Source organism: Thalassophryne amazonica, chromosome 8, assembly GCF_902500255.1.
Source record: "Thalassophryne amazonica chromosome 8, fThaAma1.1, whole genome shotgun sequence".
Taxonomy (NCBI): domain Eukaryota; kingdom Metazoa; phylum Chordata; class Actinopteri; order Batrachoidiformes; family Batrachoididae; genus Thalassophryne; species Thalassophryne amazonica.
Genome location: NC_047110.1, coordinates 43,422,199 through 43,436,537, shown reverse-complemented (window position 1 = coordinate 43,436,537; position 14,339 = coordinate 43,422,199).

Below are 14,339 nucleotides of genomic sequence, written 5' to 3'. Positions count from 1 at the left end.
GAAGAGGATTTGCAAATCATTGTATTCTGTTTTTATTTACATTTTACACAACGTCCCAACTTCATTGGAATTGGAGTTATATAACAAATCACCATTTATTTGGGACTGTGCACTTTGCCATGTGTGCAGAGAACTCTTCCTGAGGACGGCGGTTCTGAGACATAAGGTACAACCATGGAGCTGTATATAAGAACTAGAGAGCGCAGTAGCGCTGAGCCGTGTGCCGACAAGGAGGCGTGATTGCCATTTTAATTCCGGGCAAGTCAGTGATTTGCATGCATAGAAGTTCACTTAGTCTCTTCAAGAAACAGGTGGAATATACCGGAAAGCTGCGCATGTTGGCAAAGCCACAAATGGAGGAACAAGGGAGACAATATTTCCTTCCAGGGTGCTGCCACACAAGGCGCTTACTACACACCGGGAGCAATAGGGGATTAAAGGCCTTGCCCAAGGGCCCTTAGTGATTTTCCATTCAAACGGGGATTTGAACCCATGATCTTCTGGACTCAAGCCCAACACCTTAACCACTAGACCATCACCTCCCCTAAAGTAAGTGGTTTTGGTTATTCTTGTCACTTTGTCTGTGATATTTGGATGATAAACAGCTGTATGTTTCCTGCCGTGCCTGTGTCACCCGATGACACGCCATTAACTCTTCACTTATGCCTAGTTGATATTTTCCACTGCTAGACCAATGTCTAGTTAAAATACTTGTCATTACTGATTAAAATTGTGCGACAAGACTGGGGATTTTTTTTTTTAATTTGCACCTTAAAATAATGAGATTATAATGACCCGCGCTGTGCTGTTCACAGTCACACCCACACAGAGATATGTGTACCCACACCACTGACTTCATGAATGAAACTTGGTCAATAAAGGATAATTGTGTAAAAATATATATAATATATATAAATGTATTGTAATGGTTTTAGGAGCCGCGCTGTGTTGAATACAGCAACAGCTCAGTCTTGCAGCGTAGCTTAACAGCGCAGATCCGTGTAACTTTCAGCACTAATATTTGGGAATGTGTGTCAGAGTAAGTTGAATACTTTCCTGACATCATTTAATGTAATTTAATTTTACTGGCTCGATATCCAGGTCAAAATGGCATTTTAACACGTATTTTGCGAGCATTTTTCTGAGTGTGTTCAGTTGCAAATCTCCATTGAGAATGCATTAACATCCGGGGACTTCATCAATATTTTGCCCGATTAGGAGGTGTCATGTCGCTGTCCATGCAGGGATGTTTTCGTTTAGTGTGCAGCATTGGGACTGCGCTCTCTAGTACTCATATACAGCTCCATGGATACAACCCAGGACCCCTTCACAGGAAGCAACTCAGGTAGGTGCTTTAAATTCTGTTTAATTCAGTTCGGTTCTCCAGAAGCAGTACTATCCTGTTGTGCTAGACAAGGCTGATAGTTATGTACAGGCACAGACAGGTTCTCAAGTCCATGAGGCAGGCAGTGGGTCAGAACCAGAAAGGCAGTCAGCATAGGTACCAAAGTCCGAAGGGGCAAGTGAAAACTCAAAGGTCAAAGGTCACACACCAGAAAAGCAAACACTGGAAATGCAGGAAAGCTCTGCATAATGCGAGGAGACAATCTAGCAGAGAGTGCAAGTGGACAGAGAGGTTAAATGGACTGAGACATGATTACACAGACGAGACACACCTGGTGGGACACAACAGGAAGAAAGCCATGGTCATGCACAAGAGACTAGGAATTTCAAGATAACATGTAGTGCAGAAGACAAGACAGATTAGCCGTGCACTCAAAATGGATTACCTTCTGTTTATCTTGCAAAAAGAAAACCACAGAACAAGAAGGTCATGGGTTCGCTTCTCACCCAGGCTTTTCTGTGTGGCGTTTGTATGTCCTTCCTGTGTTTGTGTGCCCCCCCCCAGGTGCTCCAGCTTCCTCCCACATCCAAAGACCCCCCCCCCCCCTGGAATTACTTACCATTATAATTGTTCATGAATATGATTGCCGTTGCTGCACATTCAGTACAATATACCAATTAACGTATGTGTACAACTGTATATATACAGTACCTGTGTGTGTGATTGTGTCTCAGTGGACACAAACGTATGACCTCTGGTAGTGGAAGCAGACGCTCTAACAAGGTGGCTAACACCCAATGGCTCTCTTATGCTTGGACCCTCAGAGGTGGCCAGAGGTCACTCAGATGAAACACCACCTTTGGTCTGTTCACCCCAATGGCTGGAATACTGAGGAAGTGGAAGTTTCTGTGAGAGACCAGTTCCTTCAGATTTTGTCAGATATCACCCTTGTCAGTGAGCACATTATGAGGTTCAAACGTAACCAATATATGGGTTTTTGTTTGTTTGTTTTCTCAGTGTATGCACCAGTGGTATGAGTGATGGCTCGGTGAAGGAGTCTTTTTAGTCACAGCTTCACGCGATGATTGACAGCTGCCCCAGAGATGACACTCCACTGGCCACGTGTGATTTCAGTCCGATCATGGGCACAGATGGGGCTGGCTTTGAGTAGCTAGTTGTTCTCACGGATCTGGTAATTCTGGCAAAAATCCCTCAATGCTCCACAACTTTGTGAAAAACTGGGGTCAATGAGTTGCTGGATCCTGGTTACAGTGGTTTGAGTGGCACCTCTGAACGTGGTATTCTAATACTGGCAGTACAGCTACGGAGACTGATCATTTTCTTGTGGGAAGACGCTGGAGATGGCTGCAGAACTGTAGACCACAGATGTGTTGTGGTTTATCCTGGAGACTGCCATCTGCTCTGTGCCCAAGATTAAATCTGGCAAGACTTCAAAATCAGACTGTTTGTCAGAAGTCTGCATGCAATCTGTGTAGAGGAGTTGATATAACTGGCAGCCAGACATTTCACCTTTAACTTATAAATAATATATCTCTGTCAGCCACTTTGGTTCAGTGATTTTTGCCTGATTTCATTTTGGAGGTTGATTGAGTGATTGTTTTTAAATGAATTATTGTACAGATTTTTAGTTTAGTTTTTAAATCATGTTTTGACATTAGTGCACTGTCATTTATGGATGCGCGTATGTTTATTTGTAAAAGCACTTGGAAACATATAGAGGAGTGTTACTCTGCTTTGTGATGCTCACAGTGGTCAAAGTTTAATCTTGCTGACAAGGAATGTTCTTAACAGGATATAGTTCCATTTACTTGCCACTCAGTGACTGGAACATTCTGGCTTTACATGCAAGAACTTAACCATCAACCACATTCCAGCTTTGCGAGTACTCATTGAAAGTAAGTGCAAATCTCAGCAGTGCGGTTTTGCGTGCTTGCATTTTGTGATATAGACGACTGCTGTCTTGGACATCCTGAAAATTAACAAGCTTCCCAACAATTTTCTGGATATCATAGCTGGCTGATAAATAGGTACTGTGAGTGTTGTGTGCAGCGGGGTCAGTGTCTGTGACGACTTCTCACGGAATTCTGGCATTCTTTGGGGATGTGTTCCGCCTCGTCTGTTCAGTGCTTGCATGGACTGGGTGTTGGGTAGGATTGTGGAAAACAGCAGCTGAGGTGCTTTAGTTAATATAGAAAGCATTACTGATAGGGGTCGAATAAGGGAACTGCAGCTAGGCTTGTATGCTGCCATCACAGCATGCAACCTCACATGCTATGTTATTTCCTTGAATAAATAAGTACAAAATTAATCATTATGTCAAGTTAGAAACAGACATGTAGCCTCATTGTTGTCAAACCTACAAAAGCCATCTGTGTGTACTAAACAGCAGGTTTTGACCATCAAAAAGCACCTCCGTGTCCACCCGCTAAAAGGTCTAAAGAAAACCGCTTCCCTCCTGCAATTTTATATTAAAATGCACCAACATTATTTTCACTTCTGAGCGCTTTTACCATACACTGTACAAAAATATAAATGCAACACTTTTGTTTTTGCTCCCTTTTTTCATGAGCTGGACTCAAAGATCAAAAACATTTTTTTTTATATACACTAAAGACCTATTTCTGTCAAATACTGTTCACAAATCTGTCTAAATCTGTGTTAGTGAGCACTTCTCCTTTGCCGAGATAATCCATCCCACTTCACAGGTGTGGCATATCAAGATGCTGATTAGACAGCATGATTATTACACAGGTGTGCCTTAGGCTGGCCACAATAAAAGGCCACTATTAATTGTGCAGTTTTGCTTCATTGGGGAGGGGGGTGGTCTGGGGGGGATCAGAAAACCAGTGAGTATCTGGTGTGACCAACATTTGTCTCACACAGTGCAACACATCTCCTTCACATAGAGTTGATCAGCAGCCAGACGCCATCAAATGTGAGCATTTGCCCACTCAAGTTGGTTACGATGATGCATTGACGACGAGCATGCAGATGAGCTTCCCTGAGACGGTTTCTGACAGTTTGTGCTGAAATGTTTTGGTACTGCAAACCGATTATTGCAGGAGCTGTCCGGGTGGCTGGTCTCAGATGATCTTGGAGGTGAACATGTTGGATGTGGAGGTCCTGAGCTGGTGTGGTTAAGCCTGGTTCACATGGCAGGATTTTAAAATTATCTGTAGGTTTCCAAAACCTGAGAGACCACACGTGGAGATAAAAAAAAAAGAATCATAGATCTAACAGGTTTGGTCAAAAAGTGTGTGGTGTTCAGCCACACAGTAAGGACAACAACAGCACACACGAACAGATTTCACACACAAACATTCCCAGGTCAGACAGGAAATCTCGCACAATCTCTCGACATTAAACGTGACTTCAGAGTAAACCAACAGAGATACTTTGTGGACAATTTACAACAGAGGGGGAAAACCTCACACAAAAAGAAAAAGAAAATGCGTTCTTTAAAGGAGTGGAGACAGCATGACCACCGGACTTTCTGGTAAGTCAGAACAGCTGTTTTGATTTTAGATATCGCTCCATGCGTCTGTCACCTCGCTTTCTGATTGGCTACATGTCACATTCAGCAGGCTGCATGCTCGTTTGTGGTCGGACTCAGAGGACACAACACACACTGCGATATCGGGCCAAGACAATCCAACATGTTGAATAGCCCCGATTTGTGATCGGAGCGCTCCTGACATCCTTCCGAGCAGATCAGAGTGCTCTTAACACACCACACATGGCAGGAATATCTGATAAGATTATCTTTAGTGTCATTACGATTGTCGGGCCGTCCTTAAGATTGTCGGAAAGGGAAGACTGGGTCCGATATCAGCCTAATTATCTTGCCGTGTGAACCAGGCATTACACGTGGTCTGCGGTTATGAGGTCGGTTGGATGTACTGCCAAATTCCCTGAAATGCCTTTGGAGACAGCTTATGGTAGAGAAATGAACATTCAATTTACAGGCAACAGCTCTGGTGGACATTCCTGCAGTCAGCATGCCAGTTGCGTGCTTTCTCAAAACTTGCGACATCTGTGGCGTTGTGCTGTGTGATACAATTGCACATTTTAGAGTGGCCTTTTATTGTGGCCAGCCGAAGGCACACCTGAGCAATAATCATGCCGTCTAATCAGCATCTTGATATGCCACACCTGTGAGGTGGGATGGATTATCTTGGCAAAGGAGAAGTGCTCACTAACACAGATTTATGAACAATATTTGAGAGAAATAAGACTTTTGTGTATATACAAAGTGTTTTAGAACTTTGAGTTCAGGTTATGAAAAATGGGAGTAAAAAGGGAGTGTTGCCTTTATATTTTTGTTCAGTGTGTTAAAGACAGCAGTGCAGTGACATCACAGCAGTGCAAAGGATTTTCAGAGAACTGTAATGATAAATAATTTTCTTCTTCTGTTAATTGGAAAGTTTTATGCTGGTTTTTGTGGTGAAGTTTTTCAAGCTTCTTAAAGCTTGTTAAACTTTAAGAGGTGATTTTGTTGTTTAAATTAAGAAGAATGAGTCATCACCACCTAGTGCCACTTATCATGTTTTTCGTCTCACTGCAGACACACAAGCGCTTCAATTTCAGTTTCACAAAAGTTGATTTTCTTTGCATTTGTGCCCGTTGTTCTGTTGAACACAAGCAACAAACTAATGTTATGAGGGAGTTTCTGAATGCAAATGACCATGAAGATGTGGGATTTATCAACACCTTATATGACTGTTTGATAAATACAGATTTTTTTTGCACTTACACACATACTAAATGTTATTTGTGCAACAGTATTTAGAACCTTTTCTACTCTCAGTTTGATAAACGAGGGGCCCTGACTTTTTTAGATATCAATAGAGCCACTCTCACTGTGGATGGGCCAAAATGGAGCTACAACATGAATTCATTTCAGACTGGAGAATCAATCTGGAAACTTTTTTTTACCGGGGGGAAAACTGTAAATCCTGTTATTTCTGATTGAACTTCTATGTGTTGTAGTTATAGTGATACTGCAACAAACGATGGACACAGAGACCACAGATTGGACTACATTTTGAGGCCTTTTCCTCGAGAGGATTGTGTTAAAATATTTCTAGCACACTAGCCAGGCCAAAGTCAGTGATCTTGACCCACTCTGCTTCTGAGTTTGTCCTCCTTCGCCTGCTGAGAGCTGCAACTCAAACTGTCTTTTACTGGCCTACTTTGAGTTGGTATACAGACTATGTACAGAGCAGGCTTTTTAGAGAACAGGGCTAATGGAGTTGTGTGGCGTCTGGGGAAGCAGTGCTATGGTTTTGCATACCTCTGTGCATGTCCACGGAGTAGCATTTCACCTCACGGACTCTGCATCCATCATTTACAGGAGAGGACACCATGAATCACCACCAAGATAAAGACCCAGGAGAAGGGTTTTGTTGGTTTGTTTTAATGAAGATATCAGTTCTGAAAGTGATGGCCAATCCACAGACATGTGATACATGAGTACAGGGACAGGATTGATAAGGAAACTACACTGGCAGGAGGCTAAGATAAAGACAGAGAAGGAACATGGAGACAATGTGAGGAAGAGCAATAACCACAGAATGAAAGAAGTCCAGTCAAAACTCAGAAAAACACAGAAAGAACAGCCTCCACCAAGATCACTGTCTGCTGTTTTGCCGCACAAAGGTGAACAGTTTTATTTTCTTGACCTCAAACTTTTTTCACCAGAATATCAAGTAAACATATTTAAATGAAAAAAGCTATCTGTACAGTCCCTTTGACTGCCCCCTTGTTTTCACTCGGGGTCGCCACAGCAGATATTGATTTGGCACAAGTTTTTTTTTTTTTTTTTTTACACGGGATGCCCTTCCTGAGTAACTCCACAATTACATGTGGCAGGGGTGGGGTCTGAACCCAGAGCCTTCCACACTGAAGCCAAGTGCACTAACCACTTGGCCATCACCCTCTATCTGTACATTGTATTAATAATACCAAGTTGTATATGTAGCATAGCCGTGTTTGCGGTTTTGTTAAGGTTAGAGGTTGGGGTTATGGTTAGGTTTTAGATTTAATTTATTGTTTCTGTTCTGCCATGACTTTACGGTATGACCCATGGCAGAGCATAGAATGCTGTTTGCATAAATGGTAGGGCATCAGACTTGTGAGCCAGTAACCCTGTGTTCCAGTTGTGTTTCCAAGAGGTTTTTGCTTATATACTTATTTTTGAATTTTCTCCTTCAAGCAGTTAAGTGGTTGGCAATTCGGCCTGAATCCAGCTTAAGCCAGATAGGTTTTTTCTGAGGTGGGTTGAGCCTGATTCACCAATTGGTTTTACAGGTTTATGAGGTCATGATACTTATACTCTGGTGTAACTTATACAGAGGAAAATCATGCATTTGTTGTTTATTAATATTAATAATAATAATACATATTTATATTGCCCTTTTTCAGGAATCAATGCACTAAACAAAGGTAAACTCCAATAATAAAAGAATAAATGCCAATAAAGGTACAATACATCCAACAATGCACAAAAATCCCAAATTAAAGAGCTGATTTACAAAAATAAATAAAAATCAAACATTTTTATTGTCACAATTTGTATACACTGAATCAAAAATGCAGACAATGAACACATAGAATGTAAGGTAACAGGTGGTTTATTTTACCAAACAATGAAGTCCAGTCTAAAATCAGGAATGTGGAGTTGAGGAACAGATGAAGAAATATACTAAGATATAGGAATGTAGGGTGAGAAAATAGACATCAGGACCCAAAGCATAAGTGAGCCAAACTATTCTAGCAACCAAAGGGCGAATAATGATGAACTTATATAGTGACATGTAATGAGGAAACAAGAGACAGGTGTATTGATTGTAATGTGGAGCAGCTGTGAGGAACACCAAGTGACTGGGCCACACCTACAAACACACAAGCACAGACTGACAAACTTGAAACTACAAGGACCCAGGGTGAGTATAACTTAAACCCTAAATAACATACTTAAAAACCTGTGCATTAAATGAAAAGAGAACTCAAACAAAAATCAGTGTCAGGAAACCAAAGTAAAACTAAAAAATAAATAAATAAATAAAAAATGGCAAAAGTATAAAACAAAGGTGAAGTGAGTAAGAGCAACAACATTTAACAAACAGGACACCAGACAGGGACAAGGGGTAGAACACAACATACTCGTATTATTGTTTTCCAACATTATGAGCCAGTGATTTGTGTTAATCAGTGTTAAGTAATATTCCATATGCTGTCCCAACAGACATTTATTTGCCCATCTTGCTTATTTTTGGAATTCAAAAGTCCTTATTTTAAGTGACAGCACATGCTGTGGTGTGCACATATGCTACTGAGTTCCTATCCCATTGTTAAACTCACCCCCAGGGAAACACTGAGTTAGCACTTTTGCCTCCCAGCAAGAAGGTCATGGGATCACTTCCCACCTGGGGCCTTTCTGTGTAGAGTTTGTACGTTCTCCCCGTGTTTACATAGGTTCTCTCTGGGTGCTCCGGCTTCCTTGCACGCCCAAAAACATGCATATTAGGTAAACTGGAAACTTTAAATTGCCTGTAGGTGTGCATGCAAGTGTGAGTGTGTTTGTTTGTCTATATGTGGCTCTGTGATGGACTGTCATCCTGTCTCACGCCCTATGACTGCTGGGGTAGCCTCCAGCCCCCCATGATCCTTAATTGGACTTGGCAGGTATAGAAAATAGATGTATTAATGTCGCTTATACTCTGGTGTGATTTTTTTTTTTTTTTTTTTTTTTTTTTTTTATATTTTTGCCCTCTTCAAGAGGCATTTTTGACAGGTGCGACTCATGCTCTGGTTCGACTTATACTCTGGAAAATACGGTAGTAAAGTCTGATGTTTCCTCGTTCTTGGTTGGCTAAGCACGCCTGGATTTGTTCATAGAGGACAGGTCATCTACAGGAGCAGGGCTGGTGACACCTGCACGATAGTGACACAGCTGTCGTAGCATCAGAGTCAGAAGATTTATTGGATGTGCTATTTTTATTTTTTGTAAATAAGGGCATTTTTCACTTTTTGACAGTTCTTTCTGTCGTGTTTTATCCACTCACCTGACCAGCACACCTGCTTCCAGTATAAACAACAGCATACGTGTCATTTCTTCTTGTCATCTTTCAAACTGTCTTTTTGACTTGTTCCACCCTGTTGTCCTGCCTGAACATTTTCTTCGATTGTTTGCCCGTGTTTGTCTATGACAGTGTCCTCTTTTTGCTTTTTGACCCCGAGTAAAAACAGTTTTCATCTCTAAACTGCCAGAGTCCATTATTGTGTCCACACCTGCCTGTTTTACACAGTTTTCGTACGCGGTGCTCCTCCTTTTAATATTTAATGTGTCATACGGAGATGGTCCTATTACACCCTGTCAACATTAGAACATGCAGCTGCTCATCTTCCAGCACAGCAGTCACACTCACAGTCATGGATTTGAAGTGATGATGGTTATCAGTCATTACAAATGCACGCAATCACACACTGAAAACTACAGTAACATGTCCTGGCAGGTGTAGATCCTGTCTGCTGGAGGGTGTTACATGTTGTCAGCGGGCTATTAGATAAGAGTTTTCAGACAAGTTGATTCACAAGAGTTAGAAAACATGACAGTGAGCTGTGTCTTTAACACAACTTGGACAGAGCACAAATCAGGAACCTTAAAATCAGTTTATGGCGCAGACGGGGCCAGGACAGGTGTGATCTGCTCCCCAGGTGCACCTCAGGCCACGTAGCCGCAGTAATCAGCACTCATGGGAGGTAATGACAGGGTGCTTCTCCCACTTATAGAACAGAGGGCCACTTGCACGCACATATTTGCTCTTTCAGTTTTTGTCGTGAACGCCTCACACACCTTCTGTGAAGCTACTATCACGCAATAAACTCGGACACCACCTGTGCAGTCATAAGCAGCTCTAAACACACCTGAAATGATGCTGAACTCACATCAGTTCAACCCAGATTTCAGAAGTTGGAAAAGGTTGTCAAACATGTGGAAGTGTAAGGGAATGGGTGATATCTTACGTCGGGCACAAATCAGTGCACAATGCAATGTACACTGTTGTCTGCAGTTGTATTTTTCACTGCTGTGTTGGTTTCAAAATAAGATGTGGTCAGGTGCAGTGTTCATGCATCACTATTGTGTAGCAGCACAACATGAATGCAACCATACAAAAAAAAAGTCTAAAGTTGACCCCAAAGATTTCCTTGGTGTAAGATCTTTCAGCTTAACCCTTTATGATCACGGTCACCACAGATCTGCTTGTTGATTTGGCACAGGATTTATGCCCTTCCTGACACAACTTCAGATTACATAGAGAATGAACATGCTGTGCAAGACAGAGCTGATAAAATATTAGAACTCTAGTTTGATTTTAGAGCTGATTCACCTTATATATTTAACATTTTGAGCTGTTATGGAACGCTTCTGGCCCACAATCACAAATAAAAGTTCTGATTTTATCAGAAAAGTGTCTGCCCTCAGACCAGCTCATTCAGGTGTTAGGCCCATCACAGACCCTGATTTTTCTCTGTGCTCTGGCTGCCCTCGATCAGTTCAAGCCTTTGTCCTCCTCCCAGCTGTCTGACGTAGTCAATTATCTGCATCCTACAAATTGTTCTTTAGACATCATTCCTCCTCATCTCCTCAGAGAAGTTTTTATTCAGTGGGAACCACTATTTTGTTGCTGGTTAACACCAGTCTTACTTCTGGCTGTGTGCCTTTAGCTTTTAAACATGCTGTGGTTAAACCTTCCATCCATCCATCCATTTTCTTCCGCTTTATCCGGAGTCGGGTCACGGGGGCAGCAGCTCAAGCAAAGCCGCCCAGACCTCCCGATCCACACAACTCCCCCAGCTCCTCCAGGGGAACCCCAAGGCATTCCCAAGCCAGCCGAGAGACGTCGTCCCTCCAGCGTGTCCTGGGTCTTCCCAGGGGCCTCCTCCCGATGGGACGTGCCCGGAACACCTCTCCAGCGAGGCGTTCAGAGGGCATCCAGATAAGATGCCCGAGCCACCTCAACTGACTCCTTTCGACACGGAGGAACAGCGGCTCGACTCCGAGCTCCTCCCGAGTGACCGAGCTCCTCACCCTATCTCTAAGGGAGCGCCCAGCCACCCTGTGGAGGAAACTCATCTCGGCCGCTTGTACTCGTGAGCTCGTTCTTTCGGTCATGAAATTTCATGACCATAGGTGAGGATCAGAATATAGATCGATTGGTAAATTGAGAACTTTGCTCCCCTACTCAGGTCCAATACAGCGACCGCATCACTGCAGATGCTGCACCAATCCATCTGTTGATCTCACGCTCCATTTATCCCTCACTTGTGAACAAGACCCCAAGATACTTAAACTCCTCCACTTGAGGCAACGACACTCCACCGACCTGAAGAGGGTAAAGCACCTTTTTCCAGTCGAGAACCATGGCCTCTGATTTGGAGGTGCTGATTTTCATCCCGGACGCTCACACTCAGCTGCAAACCGCCCCAGTGCACGCTGAAGGTCCTGATTTGATGAAGCCAACAGAACCACATTGTCTGCAAACAGCAGAGACGAGATTCTGTGGTTCCCAAACCAGACCCCCTCTACACCCTGGCTGCACCTAGAAATTCTGTTCATAAAGATAATGAACATAACCAGTGACAAAGGGCAGCCCTGGCAGAGGCCACTGTGCACTGGAAGCAGGTTTGACTTACTACCGGCAATGCGCACCAAGCTCCTGCTGCGGTCGTACAGGGAACGGATAGCCCTTAGCAAAGGACCCCGGACCCCATACTCCCGGAACACCCCCGACAGGGTTGCAGAGGCGTGTCAGCCAAGACAGTCCCACAACATCCAGAGACTTAAGGTACTCAGGATGAATTTCAGCCACCCCAGGAGCCTTACCACCGAGGAGCTTTCTAACCACCTCGGTGACTTCAGCCTGGGTAATGGATGAGTCTGCCTCTGAGTCCCCAGTCTCTGCTTCCTCTTCGGAAGACATGACGATGGGATTGAGGAGATCCTCGAAGTATTACTTCCACCGCCTGACAACATCCCCAGTCAGGGTCAACAGCTCCCCATCCGCACCGTAGACAGTGCTGGTGGAGAGCTGCTTCCGCCTCCTGAGGCGTCGGACGGTTTGCCAGAAAACGGTTTGCCGACCGATAGTCGTCCTCCTTTAATTACAAGGATAAACCTTTTAATTAAAAAGAAAAATGGTGATCCTTCCATCCTTTCAAATGTTAGGCCTATATCTCAAACTCCCCTTTTTATCCGAGGTGTTGGAGAGAGTGGTCTACATCCAGTTGCAGTCATTTTTTAGCCCAGCATGACATTTATGAAAAGTTTCAGTCTGGCTTCAAACCCAGGCATAGCACTGAAACCACTCTACAGAGAGTTTTTAATGATTAAATTTTTAGCTGCTGACTCAAGTAGTCCCGCCATCCTGATGCTTTTAGACTTGTTGGCTGCCTTTGACACAGTGGACCACGTGATTCTGCTGCATCGTCTCAAGCAGTGTGTGAGCATTACACCCATTACCGGGTTGATTTTAAACTTCTTTTCATTGTTTTTAAAGCCCTCAATGGCCTGGCCTCAGTGCATCTTTCAGAGCTTCTTTTTCCTTACACCCCAACCAGAGCCTTAAGGTCTTCTGACCAACTGTTGCTGGAGGTGCCTAAAACCAGATTAAAGACAAGAAGTGACAGAGCCTTTGCAGTGGCTGCCCCCAGGCTCTGGAATAGTCTCCCCTTTAATATTAGATCATCCCTGTCACTAGAGACTTCTATGGTGTTTCCTAAATGAGCAATTACATCTCTGTTCATGTTAGTATTTCTTCTGTTTTTCCTGTTGCTTAATGCCGACAAATTATACCTTATTTGTAGTCTGGCCCAAGCAGTGGGTCACCCCTTTGAGTCTGGTCTGCTTGAGGTTTCTTCCTCAAATCATCAGAGGGAGTTTTCCTTACCACTGCTGCCTGTGTGCTTCCTCTAGGGGTTGGCAAGGTTAGACCTTACTTATGCGTTGCACCTGAGGCAGCTTTGTTGTGATTTGGCCCTATGTAAATAAATTAAATTGAATTACTACTTTTTACTCTTTATTTTACGTTGTCTTTTGTTTAATTGCCTGTTGTAATTTTATTGTTATTCTTAATTCATTTACTTACGATTGGGAGTAAATTGGTGCCCATTTTTAAATTATGTACAGCACTTTGGTCGACAGGTGTTGTTTTAAACATCCTTCGAAATAAAGGTTGAGATTTTGTTTTTATGATAAAGTGCATGTATATATGTAACATATGCATTATTCAGTGAAATTAAATGTAAGAGTTATGACACTAGCACAACACATCATTATATGTGTAAGGCTGCCACTAATATTTTTTCTACAGTCTGGCTTTAATTCATGTTCTTCACCTAGATCACCAATGGGTCGGAGTTTGTTTTGATACTACATCGCATTATTGGCATGAGAATTGCTCCTCTTTCCAGTTGTGTTTTGTATATATACAATGGTTATAAAGGAGACCCAGGACATTACAGACTTGGACCTTCATTGTCCTGCAAATATATCTTGCCAAAGACCTCTGACCAGCAGCTTCATGACGCCATAAGTTGTTCTAAGGTGCCTCACAAACTCAAAGGCTGAGGACTCAGAGAGAGTGTCATTACAGAAATAAGTGAATGTCTGTACAAGTCATTGAAAGTGTGGACTGATCCAGTACAATCACAAACCAAGACATTCTGATTCCTCACTCAGCTTCCAAAGTGCTGCAATCAGCACTGATAAAAGAAAATACTTGAACCAACTTAATTGAATTGTCATTTGATAACACTTGAATGAATTAAGTCCTTTGAAATTAAGTTAATAAATTAAATTAACACACTTGATCACCAAGAAATTTGCCATTTTTAGAATGCTGAAACAACACACAGAGCGTTCAAGGACGCTTGGGTGTCCTGTCAAATTTTTTTGGAGACACAGTGGACT